This window comes from Mercenaria mercenaria, chromosome 15 (genome assembly GCF_021730395.1).
Source record: "Mercenaria mercenaria strain notata chromosome 15, MADL_Memer_1, whole genome shotgun sequence".
NCBI classification, from domain to species: Eukaryota; Metazoa; Mollusca; class Bivalvia; order Venerida; family Veneridae; genus Mercenaria; species Mercenaria mercenaria.
Window position 1 is genome coordinate 44,803,336 of NC_069375.1, and position 20,026 is coordinate 44,823,361.

The 20,026-nt window shown below is 34.9% G+C and overlaps 1 protein-coding gene across 4 annotated transcripts in view; it reads right to left on the bottom strand.

The window, feature by feature from the left end:
* LOC123553411 (prostaglandin G/H synthase 2-like) overlaps positions 1-20,026 on the bottom strand; it is a 68,198-nt gene that overhangs the window by 30,994 nt on the left and 17,178 nt on the right. Inside the window, exon 1 of one of the 4 annotated variants that reach the window (XM_053525149.1) lies at positions 7,144-7,193. The exons of 2 other annotated variants lie outside the window; for them this stretch is intronic. The gene's annotated coding sequence lies outside the window, so the exon portion shown is untranslated. One more of the 4 variants, XM_053525147.1, reaches the window with a different exon arrangement.

Sequence of the window (20,026 nt, forward strand, 5' to 3'; positions counted from 1 at the left end):
CAATTGAGTCACCATGTTTATTAATCAAACTTTGACAAATCATGAATAAATTCTTAAAGACAGTGCTGGTTGACAAAATTAGAATCTTTTATAAAAATTTGAAATCCAAATTATACTTGAACGATACGCTAAGCAATATTTGTAACTACCAACTGCCAGACAAAAATTTATATTTATAAAATATTTCTATATAAAATGGCTTTTATTTGATATTATGCTTGCCTGCATGGACAATATGTTCCAAAGTCAGTGTAATATTGCAGTTATTTCATGTGAAAATTGTCATAATTCCAAAACGTGATCTTTTTAGATCAATTTTGGATTCACTAATAAGATAGGGTAATAACAACGAGTGTATATCAAAATCCCCTTGATCAAAATCCCCTCCATGGAAAAATGACTGGGTGTTACAAAATCCCCTTCATACTTTTGCAGGGGGTATCATTATCCCCTCTGTGATTTTCATTATAGATATATAGATATCAGTGCTCTAAATTATATTATGTTTGGTAAAGGCATTGTATTTACGTGCTTTATGCAGTAGACGTTTAAAATGGTGTTTAGTTGTATTTGAACTTGCATGAATAAGTAAAAATGTTAGAGGGATTATGATACCTGCAAATTATTGAAGGGGATTTTGTAACACCCTGTCATTTTTTAGTGAAGGGGATTTTGATCAAGGGGATTTTGATTGTCTCCCAATAACAACAGTAGCTTTATATTGGATGTTGAAATGGCTTGAGTGGATTCTGCCTTGATCAGGGCCAGATCACACTATTGCACACTCCATTAGATCTTGCCTGGTTAAACCCAATCCAGGGCCTTTAACCGGCTGTTAAACTAACCGCCAGTTAAATTTTGATCCAATATTTAGTCTCTGTGGGAAACACAAGTAATACTATCATGATGAAAATTTACTGTAAAGACCTTTCAGTGTTCGTAATTCTTAACTTATAACTGTTTTTCTAAGTCTTATAAAATGTTGAAATATAACCCAAAAAGTTAATCACCCATTAGCTTAATGGCCTGATAAAGTTTCAAACAACTGGGCCCAGGTCTACAGTTTCAGCCAAGTACATTCCAGATCACGCTACGATGAACCTGTTACAGTATATGTGTTTTTTTGTTACACCATCTTATTTCTATCCAAACTTGTAATGACTCTATTCATTCAACTGGTCAACAATAAGACTGAAAGTTCGTCTTCACACCGGTATGATACAGCACTGAATTTTTGCCCGGTACAATATGGACTTTGACTTCTGTCAGTTTTTATTTGTGAAATATATAATGACTGGGGGTCGCCGTCAGGGCAGTAATTCATGTAGTTTGTTCTTTGGATTAGGGAATTCACTAGGCAGTGTACCCCAGCACAGCAATCAACCCTCAGCAGATACTGGAATACTGGGTTGGTGGTCCAGTATCCAAGTTCATACAAGCCATACTTTAAATTATGAAATATTTACAGGTACATAATAAATAGAGGATTATTACACGAGTGTCTTTTCATATTGAATTTATTAAATGAGTTAAATAAAATAATATAATGTGAGGCTCTTCCAAGCAATTTATCAATTTTATTCAACGAGAGTAATAAATTCAATGTGGAAAGTCACAAAATGTAATATTCTTTTTATCACATGTTAGCTTTTCCTGCCGAAACATCAAATATTCTACTTTCTTTAACTATTATAAACAAATCAATTTGACTACTGTCTCCTATACTTAAAACGACATCGAAGTCAAAGCTTTATTACACTAGTGTATTATCAATTGTATGTTATGGCTTTATTTCACTCCTGCGACATCAAACTGATAAATATATTTATCTCATTTCTGTCATGTTCCGTCTTAATTGTGAGCACTTTACTTTTAGTACAAAGTCCCTACAATTTTTATTATATGACGCTGTTAATTATTTTATATAAACGCACCTTCTGTCCTGGAAGGCAAGCTGCAATTACGTCTATAGCCCATCGCAAATCATTTTAAAACTGATACAGGGGTCTACCTGATCTGTATCACACGGATCATAAAGTACAAAATGACAGATCAGAAGGTGAGGTTACAATTTAACTTTTCTTTCGAAAATAAGTACAGCAAGGATTGATATTCTGAGTAGGAGGGTACTTTTGTGAAATCTGTTCAGATTTCCATGTTGATTAAACAGTACAGAAATCACGCCATCATAATTTAGTTTCAAAGTAGACAAGTTCTATTCTTGGCAGGGTTCATTAACCAAGAACCTTTGAAAGAATAAAATGCACTTTCATCATTACTGAACTTATCACCAGAAGATAGTACAGTCAAACTTGTGCTAGCGACCACCCGTGAATAGCGACCACCTGTCGACAACGACCAGTCTATGGTCCCCCCGTAGGAAAATGATGGTAATCCCGATGGCATAAAAAGGCCATGAATAACAACCACCTGGCGACCGCGACCAGTGACCGGCCTAATTCATTCCCATGGGTCATATTTGTCCCCCAATAACGACCAAGCTGGACCGTTCCGGCATGAAAAAATTTGAAATCTGCCGAATTTTCACGACTTTCGCCTTATAGCAAACATAATAATTACTGCTTGATTGAAAATTTGCAAGTTTGCACCGGGCAAATTAATACATAGAACATGAAGAAAGCAAGAAGCTGTAAAAATACTTTTTATCAACATGATATAATGGCTAACTGAGAAGTGACCCTTCCCCACGAATAAAGACCACCTGTGAACAAAGACCACTTTTGCTTGTTCCGAAGAGTGGTCTTTGTTCACAGGTTTGACTGTATTGTGCATTTTATTCAACCTGGCGGGGCAGGGTTTCACGATGGTCCACTACATTATTATGTTACTAGTACATTAACCCAATATAGCATTGAAGTTTAGTCATTGGCTACCAAAGATTACGGGATTTGCTCGTTTTTTGAGATTACCATTATTTGCATAACTCAGATATTAAATCCACACAGCCAGGTCGAATAAAACGCACAATATTACCTCTAAGAATATTATCACTCCGGGAGAACTACGTTCCAACGTAAGTCATGTCTCAACGATATCATGTGACATATCTCAACGACTTCTGGTTACGGTATCACTCAGTATGACACGGCTTATATTATTTTCATATATAGCAATTACTTTTATGATATTTCCTTATGTCTTGACTTGAACATGTATTCAGATTCTAAAAGTAATCGCATAAATTTATCAAAGCATTTAAATTTTAAAAACAGTTGTCTGTGATTTAGAAAATAGAAGCATTTTGCTATTTTCCAGAATAAAACAAATATACTACATTTTTCAACAGCAATACTTACTGACAGTCAATGATCGATTAAAGGCAATGCCAGTTAATCTTAGAAATATATTACTGCAACTGCTTTATCATAAACAGGCAATATTTATTTAATATCATGTTCCTCATTCTAACCGATGATGTTACTAACTCTAAACGCGACATAGGCAAGCGTTACTGACACTCATCGAAGTCTTGCGGCTGAACATTGCTTATATTCGAGAGAAATGTACCAGCAAGTCTGTGACTGAAAATTAGATTTTGTTCAAAGTATGTACATATGTACTAGTATTTTTTATCCGTTTCTTTTATTATCATTTGACGGTTTCCCAAGATATCTTACTAGCAATATGTACGGGGTAGCGCGGAGTTGACTTATACTATTGCATGCGCACACTTTAATTATTATTTATTCTGTAAAAAGATTCTTTTGAAGCACAGGACGCAACTAAGAACGCTGAAGTGAGCATGTAATCGTAGGTTATTAGATTTGTATTTAGGTATATGCACGCGTTCTGCAGCGGAAATAGAGAAATATTGCGCGACTTTATGAAGAATGAATGCTTATTTATCGATGCAAATCTAAAAAACTTTTTATAATTACTACGTATGTATTATTCATTATATCAATGATAAGAAAGTGTTCTTTAACCCAGTTGGACCTGAAAATGTCCTAGTTAAAGAACTTAAAAACGTGGCGACATCCATGAAAACTGACGTCACAATTGACGACACGCACCCGAAATAAAACCAAAACGTCAATATTTATAGGTTATTAACTTTGTATGTGGATATAATGCACTTGTTCTGCATCAGTAATATTGCGCGACTTTAATACTATCAAGTAATGTCTAAATTTTCGTTCTGGTACGAAAAACAGGAAAAATACGAGAAGAATTTCTCCGGAAATCTAATAAACAAATCAAGCTGACGCGCATTCATATTTTCCGCAGGTTGAAACGTCAAATAGATGTCGCAACGTGCGCGTGGACGTCATGGACATCACGCGACTCTTTCCATTTAAAAGTTTAGAAAACATTACTCTCCGATATGCCATTGCGGCTAGAAGGCACAACCAGCCGTTTATTGACTTTTTTATCATATACGTTCACTTCATATTTATCTTGGTATTTTCATTTTATATATTTTCCAAACACCTAAAAGAATTGTATTTTTTGCTTTTTTATCAGCAATGTCATCAATATTTGGCAATCGATCTGATTCAGCGACCTTTCAATCGCCATAAATAATGTTGCTTCATGATGTCAACATCAGAACGCGCTGACGTTCTGGTTACCCGGGGCCGTTATGGTTATGACGCCAGAGGCGCACTGTGCCATTATAGATACATAAACAGAAGCCGTAATGACCGTTTTAAACGGCTTTTTTGTTACTATTTATAGTAACGTATATAATGAGGAAAAATAGTGCACGATCGCAGTCCACTGAAACTCAATTGAAATAATTTCAGATACGTAATAAGGAAAAATATTTCTTGCACACCGAACTGGCCTTTCCGTCGACTTTACCAATGCCTGCAAAACCCATCTGGCACCCCATGCGAAGGCTCTCGTGCTGGTTATGACAACTTGTGCTGCTTTGATATTATATGGTATTGTATATGTGAACTTAGACAATATCATGTTCTTTGAGACCTTCTCTTCGTCCTATTTAAATGTGGTATTTTTGTCGGTCTGAAATACGTTATTTTACGAAAAGAACATAACGTTACGCTTTAAACGATAAAACTAAAGTGGAACTGTGTTATTGTGCTTCACTTGAATGTAAGGACGTCACTTCGGCTTACGGACGTTCAATTCCCGCGCTGTGGGTGCATGCTCTGCCATAAGAATGAGTACTGCAAATGAAGTGTTTCTAACTGCTTTTAAAATTTATGTTGTTATTTGTAAAATACGGCATGCAACAAAAATGATCTGTCAGAATGAAACGCTAATTTTTATACAATATGAAAGAAAAAATTCAGTTATGTGTTTACGAACTCGACAGAAATATCCGTCCTGAGGGCACTTGCGCCTTGTATGGTTACGAGTTATGACGTCTCAGGTTCCTAATACATTTGCACGACGTAATAATAATTATTATATGCGGACAAAATGAGCAATACGCCTGCACATGGTGTCGAAAACATTTGTTACGAAATAGCTAATTTTTGTGGAAAGTTCTTGAAGTAATGCTTTACGATCCTGATTATCTATACAGTATTGATTACCGGCGTACGCATGTACGTACTATCCAATAAGTGTAATTTTCTACCAGTTCAAATGGTAATTATGATGCTGAGACTTTGCAACACTGTATGTGAGACGTTGTCACATAATGTATGTTATCGTTGCGGCCTTGCAACATTTATGTAGCTTACATGAGTGTATTTGTAACTAGTTCGTTGTATCTTGAAAAATGCTGCAAATAGCTAATATATCTTTCACACATCAAACTTATCTTTTCAGTTATGAAAACGTAAAATATACGCTTAATTACACATAATAAGTGAATCAACAAGGTCATTCGAAGCGATACCGTAGCTTCATCGTTGAGGTATGTCACATGATATCGATGAGACTTGACTTACGTTGGAACGTAGTTCTCCTGGAGTGATTATATACTAAACATATCATAAAATCATTGTTTGGAGTACAGACATGTAGGAATTATATAAGGGTGCATTCTTTGTTGTTTTTATTTTCATAGTGCATTCTGTTTGCCACTATGATGTATGAACAATGACTTTTATTGCATATTGCAACACAATCGTATATGAGCTGTGCCATGAGAAAACCAACATAGTAGCTTTGCGACCATCATGGATCCAGACCAGCCTGCGCATCTGCACAGTCTGGTCAGGATCCATGCTGTTCGCTAACAGTTTCTCTAATTACAATAGGCTCTGAAAGCGAACAGCATGGATCCTGACCAGACTGCGCGGACGCGCAGGCTGGTCTGGATCCATGCTGGGCGCAAAGCCACTATGTTGGTTTTCTCATGGCACGGCTCATATATCTTCCTGGTTAAACAAAGAAGACTGAAACCGTGTACCATTAAGCAACTAATTGTTAGTAGTCACAATCATTACATCATAGCGTTAGATGTCATAGTGAAGCACTGGAAAAGAAAACCACACAAAATAATACAAATCAGGCAAATATTTTGTGGATGTCAGCAAGTATGCAAATAATAATGCTAGAGATCATGTTATAATCAAAACAATGTATTTCAAATACTGATTTTCTCTTGAATAAAATCATTGTCCTTCTGCTGCATATTATTATATCACTATGACTGCACCTGCATGGTGTAATTCCTTCGTGTCTGAACTCCAAACTATGACTTTATTCAATGACAAACCACTGTTTGAGAAATATTTCTTACAAATTGTCACATTTTCAGGAGTCCTCTTTTTTCATACAATAGAACATATTAGGTCTTGTTAGAATAGAAAATATTAATATTTGACAAGATTATAACGCAATGAAAATAAAGTGGATCCAGCAAGTCAAAGTTAAAAAAAAAAGCATAACCTCTTAAAATTAAACCAAGCTATCATGTACAGACACAATAAATGCCTAAACTGTAGCAAAAAGAGGCAAAAATATCCATACTGTACCTTTTTTCTATTATCCAGTAACTTCTACCTATTCAGTTAAATAAAATCCTATCTCTGACTTACAAACTTTAACTTATCACAATCAATGTCATAAAAATTCAAGTGCCAATTTTTATTCTTCAACTATTTACTCAACTTATTCTAAATGCCTTCCTTTTTCAAAACAAATTTTCATTCAAACTTTTCAATTTAAGAATGAACTACCCAGTTTTAAACTTTTATATACCATGATGGAAGTGAGGGAGTTACATTTTGGCATTCCTACGTTACTCAAGACATCCCGGTATCAGTGTCAATTGCATTCGTACATCAAGGAGACATTTTACGGTATTGGCACATACCCATTGGCTTACCACCTCAAATAAATGAGGTATTATTTGATCATTTATCAAAAAAACGTAACAACTTCTCCCTATGTTTGCTTTGTCAAGTGTCTTCACAAGACAAAACATAAATCAGACAAAAAATTGATACACGTTTTGTTATTTATTTTACAAATGTGAGGCCAAATCTTTTGACAGAAGTGTTTTAAGTCCCAAATGGAAAGTAAGAACTTAATCACACTTAAGCTCTTTCTTTGTAAAAGTGAAGGTATGTTCATCCAAGCATTTTTCAAGAGAAAAAACAACAACAAAGCCAATACGAACTCTCAGATATCATTCTCCTAAAAGTTTTCTTGTTTTTTCTTTTTTACTTTCAACATTACATGTTTTTTGTCCATTCTATTATTCGTCATTCTATACTATCTTTTTCTGTAGAATCTCAAATGAATGTTTCTTTTTGTATAAACTATAAATAAACATATTCTGACTGGCCAGAACAAACCATCATTGCTAAAAAGTACCACATGATATTGAACAGTTGGATGGAAAACTAAACATTAAATAACATTAATTCGTATACAATTTCGTCTTAACATACTGAAAGGTTAAATATTAAGTGTAATTTCAGAAAAGCATGAAAAATTTTCTTCTTCATTTTCTTATTTTTCCATATGATCGGTGGATTTATCTTTTTATTTTACTGTAACAGATCTATATTGTATAAAAAATGCCCAAAATGATGAGCTAAGATAAAAAGAATCATGTTTAATTATGTATTTATAAAAATCAATAGTTATTGAATGACAAAATAATATGTTAATTATTATAATAAATCACTGATTCACTTTAAAAAAAAAAAAAAAAAATTGTGAAGGCTTAACAAGGAATTGGAATGGAGTGGGGGTGGGGGAGTGGATGATAATCCAGCAATTAATTCAATATGGCCTGAAATATATATATATATATGTTAAAGACATCTATTCATCACGCATCAACATTCAAGTTATGCAACTAGAAAAACACAGCAATTTACCGGTACCTTAGTATGTACAGTAAAACATACTTTCTAACTGTAAATGATCAGGCTTTTGAGGCTCGCATAGTGGATAATATTTATAAGTTAAAAGAATTCGTTCACAACACCATTTTAAGATAAATATACAACCAGATAAGACTATATAGTTTTGATAATAAATATTTAGTGTATGATTGCAACCATCAATGTTTTCATGCAAAATAATATATTAACACTAAACAAAAATAAAAATGCTTTACATGTAAAAATTGTCACGAAGGGCCTCAAAATTATCACAAACCTATCAGTAAATGAGGAAAGCGTAATAAAAAAATAAGTAGTGCTAAAATTTTAATTTAATGTTAAAAAACAGATAAAGCAGCTGTTCAAATAGGGAGTATGAATTATGAAATGGTTATAGAAAAGCACTTCTTTCATTATTGGACATGCTCTTACATGATGAGCACAACAAAGGGAGGTAATAAAAAACAACAGAGTATAATGATATTTCCTACTAACTGAATAAAATATTCAAATGTTTGACAAATATATGAGAAAACAATTATCAAATGTAAGATATGATAAAAAAATTAATGTATTTTATGTTCATAACAAAAATCTTGGCCGTCACATTATAAACAAATTTATTATGAGCCTTTAAGTCAAACTGTGAGTATATAATGTATAAAAATGTTCTTTCCATTTGCAAATGAGCAGCAGCAGGGTTCTTAAATATAACTATAGTTTAAAATTTCATCAGGACTGGAGTCATCTTCTCCTCCATAACCTTAAGTAGATTTTTTCTTCAATTTACAGACATAAAATGTGACACAACATTTAAATGGCACTGAAATTGGAAAGAGAAAGTTACACATCTTTTGTAAATATTTAAGCCTTTCATTTTCATCACCAACATATTTTCTGATTTTTTTTCCTTTTCAGATTAATTTCAGTCATTTTAAACTAACCATTTGGTGAAAGTCCTTCATCACTGGCTTGAAATAAGTCTTTCAGAATCTCATATTTTAGCATAATTTTAAAAGGGTTTTCAAAACTCAAAAAAAAAAAAGACAAAAAATCTTCAGATTGTGCAAGCTCCCTGTCTTGTATTTATGCAAACTTCTTTTCAGGATATTGAACTTGGTATTTCTATTTGATAAAATCTTATTTGTCAATGACTAGAATGCTAATGTGTGATTTCTCTTATTGACATAAGTACGGTAAATTCCAAAAACAAATACTTTGAAATATTTGTTTATGACATAGTAACATCTTAAAGGGTTATCTACTAGTTTAAACAATTATAAACTGCCGATTTCCTCCAAAGTACCGCACATTATGACTAAATGTAAACATTGAAAGTACGTCAACTGTTCACGGTCCTTTTCGTGACCTTTATTTTATAAAATTGACCATAGAGTACTTTATAACCATATATGGTGTTTGTTTATATTCTGTAAAGACAATGAAAATTTACATTGAAACATCTCACTATCTGCGTAGGAGAAATCAGTCTTAAGTGCAAAAAGGGCTCAACAGGATGATATTTTGGTAAAGGGTATAGTTTAGTATGCACTTAAGCTATCTGAGTATTTGTTAATGGCGAATTAGGCGATTGTTTATACTTTGGCCATTCCTACACCTATACAGTATCAAAACAAGAAGAAGTCTTAAAACATCTAATTTTATCTGATAATATCATAACACTCATTATAGTGGTGAGTATTCCGAACGTGGTACATACATGTACTGGAGGAGACTGCTGGAAAATGAAGGATGCAGAGTCTGAATTTAACTTGTACATATTGGGTATTGTTGGAAAGTGACAGATGTAGAGTCTAAACTCAAGTTGTACATATTGGGTGTTGTTGGAAAGTGTGTGGTGTAGAGTCTGAACTTAAGCTGTACATAATATTACTGGGAATTGTTGGAAAGTGACAGATGTAAAGTCTGAACTTAAGCTGTACATACTGGTTATTGATGGAAAGTGACAGATGTAGAGTCTGAACTTAAGTTGTACATACTGGGAATTGTTGGAAAGTGTGGGTGTAGTCTGAAGTTCTACATATTGGGAATTGTTGGAAAGTGTGGGGTGTGGAGTCTGAACTTAAGTTTACATATTCAGGGTATTGTTGGAAAGTGTGGGGTGTAGAGTCTGAACTCAAGTTGTACATATTGGATATTGTTGAAAAGTGATGGATGTAGAGTCTGAACTCAAGTTGTACATATTGGGAATTGTTGGAAAGTGTGGGGTATAGAGTCTGAACTTAAGTTGTACATACTGGGTATTGTTGGAAAGTCTGGGGTGTAGAGTCTGAACTTAAGTTGTACATATTGGGTATTGTTGGAAAGTGACGGATGTAGAGTCTGAACTTAAGTTGTACATACTGGGTATTGTTGGAAAGTCTGGGGTGTAGAGTCTGAACTTAAGTTGTACATATAGGGTAATGTTGGAAAGTGATGGATGTAGAGTCTGAACTTAAGTTGTACATATAGGGTAATGTTGGAAAGTGATGGATGTAGAGTCTGAACTTAAGTTGTACATATAGGGTAATGTTGGAAAGTGTGGGATGTAGAGTCTGAACTTAAGTTTACATGTTGTGTATTGTTGGAAAGTGTGGGGTGTAGAGTCTGAACTTAAGTTTTACATATTGGGAATTGTTGGAAAGTGTGAGGTGTAGAGTCTGAACTTAAGTTTACATATTCAGGGTATTGTTGGAAAGTGTGGGATGTAGAGTCTGAACTTAAGTTTTACATATTGGGTATTGTTGTAAAGTGATGGATGCAGAGTCTGAACTTAAGTTTTACATATTGGGAATTGTTGGAAAGTGTGGGGTGTAGAGTCTGAACTTAAGTTCTACATACTGGGTATTGTTGGAAAGTGTGGGCTGTAGAGTCTGAACTTAAGTTGTACATATTAGGTATTGTTGGAAAGTGTGGGCTGTAGAGTCTGAATTTAAGCTGTACATATTGGGTATTGTTGGAAAGTGATGGATGCAGAGTCTGAACTTAAATTGTACATATTGGGAATTGTTGGAAAGTGTGGGGTGTAGAGTCTGAACTTAAGTTGTACATATTGGGTATTGTTGGAAAGTGTGGGGTGTAGAGTCTGAACTTAAGTTGTACATACTGGGTATTGTTGGAAAGTGTGGGCTGTAGAGTCTGAACTTAAGCTGTACATATTGGGTATTGTTGGAAAGTGTGGGCTGTAGAGTCTGAATTTAAGCTATACATATTGGGTATTGTTGGAAAATGATGGATGCAGAGTCTGAACTTAAGTTCTACATATTGGGAATTGTTGGAAAGTGTAGGGTGTAGAGTCTGAACTTAAGTTGTACATATTGGGTAATGTTGGAAAGTGTGAGGTGTAGAGTCTGAACTTAAGTTTACATATTCAGGGTATTGTTCGAAAGTGTGGTGTGTAGAGTCTGAACTTAAGTTGTACATATTGGGTATTGTTGGAAAGTGATGGATGTAGAGTCTGAACTGAAGTTCTACATATTGGGAATTGTTGGAAAGTGTGGGGTGTGGAGTCTGAACTTAAGTTTACATATTCAGGGTATTGTTGGAAAGTGTGGGGTGTAGAGTCTGAACTTAAGTTGTACATATTGGATATTGTTGAAAAGTGATGGATGTAGAGTCTGAACTTAAGTTGTACATATTGGGAATTGTTGGAAAGTGTGGGGTATAGAGTCTGAACTTAAGTTGTACATACTGGGTATTGTTGGAAAGTCTGGGGTGTAGAGTCTGAACTTAAGTTGTACATATTGGGTATTGTTGGAAAGTGACGGATGTAGAGTCTGAACTTAAGTTGTACATACTGGGTATTGTTGTAAAGTGACGGATGTAGAGTCTGAACTTAAGTTGTACATACTGGGTATTGTTGTAAAGTGACGGATGTAGAGTCTGAACTTAAGTTGTACATACTGGGTATTGTTGTAAAGTGACGGATGTAGAGTCTGAACTTAAGTTGTACATACTGGGTATTGTTGGAAAGTCTGGGGTGTAGAGTCTGAACTTAAGTTGTACATATAGGGTAATGTTGGAAAGTGATGGATGTAGAGTCTGAACTTAAGTTGTACATATAGGGTAATGTTGGAAAGTGATGGATGTAGAGTCTGAACTTAAGTTGTACATATTAGGAATTGTTGGAAAGTGTGGGGTATAGAGTCTGAACTTAAGTTGTACATACTGGGTATTGTTGGAAAGTCTGGGGTGTAGAGTCTGAACTTAAGTTGTACATATTGGGTATTGTTGGAAAGTGACGGATGTAGAGTCTGAACTTAAGTTGTACATACTGGGTATTGTTGTAAAGTGACGGATGTAGAGTCTGAACTTAAGTTGTACATACTGGGTATTGTTGGAAAGTCTGGGGTGTAGAGTCTGAACTTAAGTTGTACATATAGGGTAATGTTGGAAAGTGATGGATGTAGAGTCTGAACTTAAGTTGTACATATAGGGTAATGTTGGAAAGTGATGGATGTAGAGTCTGAACTTAAGTTGTACATATAGGGTAATGTTGGAAAGTGTGGGATGTAGAGTCTGAACTTAAGTTTACATGTTGTGTATTGTTGGAAAGTGTGGGGTGTAGAGTCTGAACTTAAGTTTTACATATTGGGAATTGTTGGAAAGTGTGAGGTGTAGAGTCTGAACTTAAGTTTACATATTCAGGGTATTGTTGGAAAGTGTTGGATGTAGAGTCTGAACTTAAGTTTTACATATTGGGTATTGTTGTAAAGTGATGGATGCAGAGTCTGAACTTAAGTTTTACATATTGGGAATTGTTGGAAAGTGTGGGGTGTAGAGTCTGAACTTAAGTTCCACATACTGGGTATTGTTGGAAAGTGTGGGCTGTAGAGTCTGAACTTAAGTTGTACATATTGGGTATTGTTGGAAAGTGTGGGCTGTAGAGTCTGAATTTAAGCTGTACATATTGGGTATTGTTGGAAAGTGATGGATGCAGAGTCTGAACTTAAATTGTACATATTGGGAATTGTTGGAAAGTGTGGGGTGTAGAGTCTGAACTTAAGTTGTACATATTGGGTATTGTTGGAAAGTGTGGGGTGTAGAGTCTGAACTTAAGTTGTACATACTGGGTATTGTTGGAAAGTGTGGGCTGTAGAGTCTGAACTTAAGCTGTACATATTGGGTATTGTTGGAAAGTGTGGGCTGTAGAGTCTGAATTTAAGCTATACATATTGGGTATTGTTGTAAAATGATGGATGCAGAGTCTGAACTTAAGTTCTACATATTGGGAATTGTTGGAAAGTGTAGGGTGTAGAGTCTGAACTTAAGTTGTACATATTGGGTATTGTTGGAAAGTGATGGATGTAGAGTCTGAACTGAAGTTCTACATATTGGGAATTGTTGGAAAGTGTGGGGTGTAGAGTCTGAACTTAAGTTTACATATTCAGGGTATTGTTCGAAAGTGTGGTGTGTAGAGTCTGAACTTAAGTTGTACATATTGGGTATTGTTGGAAAGTGATGGATGTAGAGTCTGAACTGAAGTTCTACATATTGGGAATTGTTGGAAAGTGTGGGGTGTGGAGTCTGAACTTAAGTTTACATATTCAGGGTATTGTTGGAAAGTGTGGGGTGTAGAGTCTGAACTTAAGTTGTACATATTGGATATTGTTGAAAAGTGATGGATGTAGAGTCTGAACTTAAGTTGTACATATTGGGAATTGTTGGAAAGTGTGGGGTATAGAGTCTGAACTTAAGTTGTACATACTGGGTATTGTTGGAAAGTCTGGGGTGTAGAGTCTGAACTTAAGTTGTACATATTGGGTATTGTTGGAAAGTGACGGATGTAGAGTCTGAACTTGTGTTGTACATACTGAGTATTGTTGTAAAGTGACGGATGTAGAGTCTGAACTTAAGTTGTACATACTGGGTATTGTTGGAAAGTCTGGGGTGTAGAGTCTGAACTTAAGTTGTACATATAGGGTAATGTTGGAAAGTGATGGATGTAGAGTCTGAACTTAAGTTGTACATATAGGGTAATTATTATTATTATTATACCACATTTATATAGCACTCTTTTCATGCACTTGTACACGTTCAAAAGTGCTTTACAGAATAAATTGCAAAAATACAAACAAATACGTATACAAAGATAATGCATTCCACATTAACAAAAATCATGAATGAAAACAAGTATAATTTAAAAAAAAAAAAAAAAAAAAAAAAAAAAAAAAAAAAAAAACACACACAAGATAATAAAAAAAAATAAATGTATCGGTCAGTTAACAAAATATTGTACAAAGAAGTGGGTTTTGAGCAGGCTTTTGAAAGCAGCTAGCGTGTCAGCTTCCCTGATTTTGACAGGAAGAGAGTTCCAAAGCTTTGGAGCAGTGCACGAAAAGCTGCGATTGCCATACATCATGGTATTAGATTATGGCATAACCAGTGACAGCGTGTCTTGCGATCTTAGGGTCCTGACCGGTTTATACACTTCTAGCATATCCCTAATATAGGCAGGGGACTGATTGTGTAACGCCTTAAAGGTGTGGGTCAGAACCTTGTACTGCACCCTGTATTTCACTGGCAACCAGTGAAGCTCCTTCAGAACCGGTGTTATATGATTGCGACGTAATGTTGGAAAGTGATGGATGTAGAGTCTGAACTTAAGTTGTACATATAGGGTAATGTTGGAAAGTGTGGGATGTAGAGTCTGAACTTAAGTTTACATATTGTGTATTGTTGGAAAGTGTGGGGTGTAGAGTCTGAACTTAAGTTTTACATATTGGGAATTGTTGGAAAGTGTGAGGTGTAGAGTCTGAACTTAAGTTTACATATTCAGGGTATTGTTGGAAAGTGTTGGATGTAGAGTCTGAACTTAAGTTTTACATATTGGGTATTGTTGTAAAGTGATGGATGCAGAGTCTGAACTTAAGTTTTACATATTGGGAATTGTTGGAAAGTGTGGGGTGTAGAGTCTGAACTTAAGTTCTACATACTGGGTATTGTTGGAAAGTGTGGGCTGTAGAGTCTGAACTTAAGTTGTACATATTGGGTATTGTTGGAAAGTGTGGGCTGTAGAGTCTGAATTTAAGCTGTACATATTGGGTATTGTTGGAAAGTGATGGATGCAGAGTCTGAACTTAAGTTGTACATATTGGGAATTGTTGGAAAGTGTGGGGTGTAGAGTCTGAACTTAAGTTGTACATATTGGGTATTGTTGGAAAGTGTGGGGTGTAGAGTCTGAACTTAAGTTGTACATACTGGGTATTGTTGGAAAGTGTGGGCTGTAGAGTCTGAACTTAAGCTGTACATATTGGGTATTGTTGGAAAGTGTGGGCTGTAGAGTCTGAATTTAAGCTGTACATATTGGGTATTGTTGGAAAATGATGGATGCAGAGTCTGAACTTAAGTTCTACATATTGGGAATTGTTGGAAAGTGTAGGGTGTAGAGTCTGAACTTAAGTTGTACATATTGGGTAATGTTGGAAAGTGTGAGGTGTAGAGTCTGAACTTAAGTTTACATATTCAGGGTATTGTTCGAAAGTGTGGTGTGTAGAGTCTGAACTTAAGTTGTACATATTGGGTATTGTTGGAAAGTGATGGATGTAGAGTCTGAACTTAAGTTGTACATATCGGGTATTGTTGTAAAGTGTGGGGTGCAGAGTCTGAACTCAAGTTGTACATAATATTATTTGGTATTGTTGGAAAGTTTGTGGTGCAGAGTCTGAACCTATTTAGTTATACATACTGAAAACTGTTGGAAAGTGACGGATGTAGAGTCTGAAATTAAGTTGTACATACTGAGTGGGGTGTGGGTATTTTGTTCAGAAGGTAACCATACTAACAAATGTGAATAATTTTGTTCTTCAGATTCGACAGGGTCCTTTTGCATAGTTACTTAAAGGCCCTAAATGGATTTGTTTGCATTGCACATCATATAAAAGATTACATACGACTCTGGTGAAAACCCGACTCCCCCATCTTTCCTCCTTAAAAGATAAGCCAGTCAGCATGAATTTGATTTGAATTTGATTTGGGTTTTATAGTGTTCCAACAAAGTAAAGGTTTTATGGTGCCAAAAATGTTTAAAACGTGCTACAAATATATAAACATACTAATTGAAAATTTAATGAGGAAATTTTACTGGAAAAACTAGAATGGATATTTTAGTAAATAACTGATGTTTACAGTTCTTTAACAAATGGTGTTTTCTAGTTTTCTGTCAACAACAAACATGACAGGAAAATTTACGATTTCTTACTCCAATAAACATATCTAAAATACTGTCTAAACTGTCAACAATTTCTTTATGCAAAAGTAGTGTTTCAGTAGCTTTTCTGCGTGCTGGGATAAAAACAAGAGCTGTCACAGGAGACAGCATGCTTGACTATTTCGATGCTGGATATATAGTGAAACTGAGCACTTCTGAGGAAGCTGGAGCTGTCACTGGAGTGTTTAATGACTCCAATGTGGATGAAGATATTGCACAATAACTATGTTTGAAGTATTAATAATAAGAAAGATAAAGTGTATCAAAAAAATTCATAAAATATTGGTGCAACTTGTGTCATATGATGTTGGTGATGATGTGGAACAACTACTTTAAGTTTGAATCAAATCCATTTAGTAATAACTGAGATAGAGTGAAACTGCATCAAAATTTTAACCTGAAAGTCTTAAGTAAAAAGGGAATAATTCATGAAATATTGGTGCAAGAGTTACGGCCCTTGTGTTATATGATGTGAGTGATGATGTGGAATAACTATTTTTAGTTTGAATCAAATCCTCTCTGAAATAACAGAGATATAGTGAAAATGCATCAAAATTAACCTTAAATTCTAAGTAAAAGGGGGGCATAGTTCATAACAAATTGGTGCTAGAGTTATGGACCATGTGTCATATGATGTGGGTGATGATGTGGAACAACTATTTTAAGTTTAAAACAAATCCATTTAGTAATAACTTAAAGACAGAATGAAGGGGCATCAAAACTTTATTAATAACCTTAAATTCTAAGTAAAAGGGGGGATAATTCATGTAATATTGGTGTGAGAGTTATGGCCCATGTGCCACATGATGTGGCGATGATGAGGAACAACTATTCAAAGTCTGAAACAAATCAATCAAGGTATTATAAAGATAAAGGGAAAGTGCATCAAAACTTTAACCAAGTTGGGGATGTGATAAGATGCTGATGCCGATGCCAGATTGAGTAGGACAGCTTTCCATACTTCGTATAGTCAAGCTAAAAATCCACAATGTAGAATTTTATCTATTCAAGAATTTTCACAACTCAGCCAGTTATTAATTGAGATAGCTTGCTGTCAGTTTTATCAATTAAAATACAAAGTTGTAATCTATATGGATAATAAATTTATTAACCCATGACTTCCAGTTAAATTAATAACTATTTTAATGTTTCATTAAAAATCACTCTTTTATTGAATTTTCGGCCACCTGGCCTTTATCAAAACATGAAAAGTCATTGATACAGCTATGTAACATCCATATTATAATACTTGTTTTGTCTCAATGACGTGACGTCATTTCCTGTAAACACGACGTCAAACGACGTAACGTCACTTCCCGTATTATTTCACATGTGTCTGTCACTCAATTTATGTGTTATATTTAACATTGCAACCATGTGGAAATTTCGTTGCAAGCTTCTTCATCCATTTCTCCTCTATTATCTTGGTACAGATAAAGACACTTGGCATGATACCCCACCCAGTCACATTATACTGACACCGGGCTGACCAGTCCTAGCACTATCCCCTTAATGCTGAGCGCCAAGCGAAGAAGCTGCTAGTACCATTTTTTACATCTTTGGTATGACGCAACTGGGGATCGAACCCACGACCTCCCGCACTCGAAGCGGACGCTCTACCACTAGGCTACCGAGGCGGTATAAAATATTTGTTGTACTTTGTTTATTAACTGCATTCATTTTACTCTCATATTACAATATCTTTCATTTCACGAAATTTTATGTTTACACTGAATTTATGTGGCATATGACTATAAGAATATACAGCTAATTTAATACTAGCAAAAGACATATTACATCTGACCAAATTATATAATACAGTTCATCTTAAGTCATGAATAATATATAAATACATTCTGTTTGGAATACATGCAAGAAATCACGTACCTATCAAAGTTTGTTTACTCTTGTAGTGAAGGGTGCCTCTTAACAGTTCTGACTTACAACTGTACATCTTACAGGTTTGGTGTCACGTTATGTATTTAGGATTACCCATGACGTACACACGTGTATGACAGATACTGCACTCCTGCATGTTACACCCAATGCATTCTGGACCAAATTTCAAACTGTTATCTCCCACTTTTTGGAATAAAATATGGTCCAAATTTGTCAATATTGATGATACAGCAATTCCCACTTATCTTTTCAAAACTAGTGATTGTGATACCAAATTCAAATATATGAAACACATTGGGTCAGCCACACCCATATAGGTCTATGACTACCATATATTTCTGCCTTTGCAGGTGCAGTAGATGTACATTACAATCACAGTATAAATTAAGATTTAGCAGTATATCACCAAATCGCATACAAACAGCATCTTCACCTACAATCTATCTATCCAATATATATTTTACTGTACTGCCCCATAAGACTGGATTTTTAACTTTAAACATTTTCAAAAAGTTGTCCCCCTTTAAAAATGAATGCCATCTGTGAAGAAATAACAGTAGACAATCACTGAAAACTATGTTAAACCTAATAGTTCTGTGAAATTTCAGCATTGGGACATTATTGCAAATTCTTCAAAACAAAGATGTGTAACACTTGTCAGTTCTTTGAAAATGGTGAGTTTTTAAAGGCGCTGAAGTGTCCAAAAGTGTGGCACCTTTATGAAGTCCCTATGCACATATATTACAAAATTGGCAATTGTTTGTTGAGTAATATACCAGTTTAATATGATGTTCAATTTTCATGCAAAACAGCTCTTTCTATGATTTGGTGTTGTTTCAATATTTTTTTTTCTTCAAAATATGGACCCGAGTCACCTAGCTGTCTGCAGTGCAGATCATTTGTTACATTTTCTTTGAGTAGCAAATACTTGTTATACAAACCAAGAGTTGAACAGAAAATTATCTTTACTTGTTTTTTTTTATATTTATTGAGTTTTCAGCTCTTTCATTTACAGTAACTATTTCTTTCTTATCAAATTAATCCTCGGTAACATTTACAACCTCTGTAATGTTTCTTGTGATCCTCATTTCCTCTTGATGTCATGTAAAGGCAAAGGTTTTTATACCTTGTTTAGTAGTATACCGATGGAACAACTTATTTACAGTCCCACCCATGGCAAATGTCACATTTACCTCCCCAGCACCAAGTCTTGGCCGATACTGCTGGAAACAGTTCCGCTTTAAGAAAATTACCTAGCAATGAATACTATATAGTCAGCAATGATCCATGTAATATATACGGCCCCAGCGATACTAATGGAAGTAGTACCAATTTAAACTAGAACTGTCACAGGTGGACGAATACCCCCACAATACGGTTTTGTCAAAGAAAAATGGCAACCATAAGAAAGACATGGCCAAAAGAAGGTGCAATTTAAATCAAACTTGACCTGTATTTTATGATGTTACACCTGTGTACCAAAATTTATCTAAATCTATCAAGCCTTTCGTGAGTTATTGTCCGGCAACCATGAGTTTGACAAATTTTAAGTTGGAAAGGGGCTATAACTACATATAAAATTGGCGGTTTGTAACCAAAGTCGAACTTTACCTATATTTTATGATGTTACACCTATGTA